This window comes from Gekko japonicus, unplaced genomic scaffold (assembly GCF_001447785.1).
Source record: "Gekko japonicus isolate JY-2015 unplaced genomic scaffold, Gekko_japonicus_V1.1 scaffold3972, whole genome shotgun sequence".
NCBI classification, from domain to species: domain Eukaryota; kingdom Metazoa; phylum Chordata; class Lepidosauria; order Squamata; family Gekkonidae; genus Gekko; species Gekko japonicus.
The window spans coordinates 112,477-114,291 of NW_015174371.1; positions in this window are offsets into that span (position 1 = coordinate 112,477).

Genomic DNA, 1,815 nt, shown 5'->3' on the forward strand with positions numbered 1-1,815 from the left:
CGCCACCGGCGTCCCGGGCACTGAAGTCCAGGGGTCAGACTTTCGGGTTCTGGAGCTGGGAAATCTGGGTCACTCGCCCACGTCGGTCAAAGAGACTTTGTGGGAAGAGACCCTTTCTCCTCTTCACGCCCTGCTCTGTAAAAGAGCAGTAAGTTGCCGCGAAGGCGAGGCAGGTGGCCGCTGGGAAATACTTTGTAATCCACAAAACGCAGGAGAAATTGTGGTGACGCCTGGAGGTTCCTTTGGAAAGCTGAACGAGAGGCGGCCTCCTTGAGGTTTGGCCTGAGCGCTGTTTGTTCTCAGGGGACGCAGAAGCTGGAGAAGGCGGCTCCGAAGCAAAAGGGGCGCTTAAGGTCCGGGGCTTCGTGCTCCTCAGTTACGCACCCCCACCAGTTAGCCGTCTTTTCTGGCTCCCCACCAGGGCAGGTGAAGGTTGTGGGGGGAGGAAGCGCCACCCTCGCGGTGAACCTTTGCGGGTGCTGCGGTGGGGACGGGTGGGACAGACATCCCCCCCTCCCTGGACACAGGCAGCCTGGAGAAGGCCTGGCCACATCAGCATCTCTCCAAGCCGTCAGGGGCTTTCCCAGTTTTTGCGCGTCAAACGCTTGTTAAAAAGGCCAGGCCGCCTTACTTGCTTCCCGAGGCAGACAATTGGAGTGGAGGCGCCCTTTGGCTTTATGGCTTCCCCAGTCGCGCTCAAGCCTGTTCCGAGCAGCCTGAACCCGTGCTTGCTTTCCAGCAACTCATCAGTCCCACTGGGACTTGCTTCCAGGAAAGTTTTTTCTGAATTTGCTACGTTTAATTGGGAGTCAGTCCGCAAGAATGCAGCGAGGGCTATGCTCGAGTCAGTATGGATCAGGCCAGATGAGTGCTATTCTTGTTCCCTGACCTGCATAGCCCGATCCCATCAGATTTCGGAAGCTAAGCAGGGTCGGCCTTAGCTAGTATTTGGAAGGGCGACCTCCAAGGAATAACAGGGTCGTGAGGCAGAGCCAGAGGCAGGCAGTGGCAAAACCACCTCTGGAACGACTCTTGCCTTAACAAAACAAGTCTAGCTCACCACCCAGTGGTACATAAGGCTAAAAGAGCTAGAACTTCTGGCTGCCAGATCATCTTAGGAGCTCCTGGCGAGTCTATACACAATGAACAACAACAACAACAACAACAATTTGTGCTATTCCTGTGTATTGACATTCTAGGGAGTTTTCTCCCATTGACTTTCGTAGAATGAGAAATTCAGATCAGGTGGCCTAACCTATAAGGAAGTGACAAGGGGCGTTGTCCATGCCCCATGGCGATTTCAGTTCCAGAAATTTGGTGTACAGAAGCTGAAGGGCACTGCCAAGGGAGGAAAAGTCCTCCATTGCTTTCAGGGGGAACACGATTCGGACGCATTAGAGGGCCCTTGCCAATTGCAAAAGAGTAGCTTGATTAGTCTGGCGTAGCAAAATCGGACAAAAGACCAAGTGGCGCCTCACAGATTAACACTGTAGATCAGTATGAGCTTTCCTTCTTCAGATAGACGTGTGAAGAGAAAACCTTGCTGTGAAATCATACTAGGGAGGTTCCTTTAATTTATTTACTTACATTATTCATATCCCGCCTTTCTCACTGACACTCAAGGCGGATTACACATTTTAAATCAATACAATCAACAGGATGGGATATCCAGTAAGCAACTGGGATTGCAGAAACCTGACACAAAGCGGAAACTAAGCATGACACCTTGAACCATACAGAAATAAATAAGTGGTTTCCCCATAAGTTTCTCCAGTACGATCTCCCCCTCACATATCTACCTGAAGAAGTGGGCTG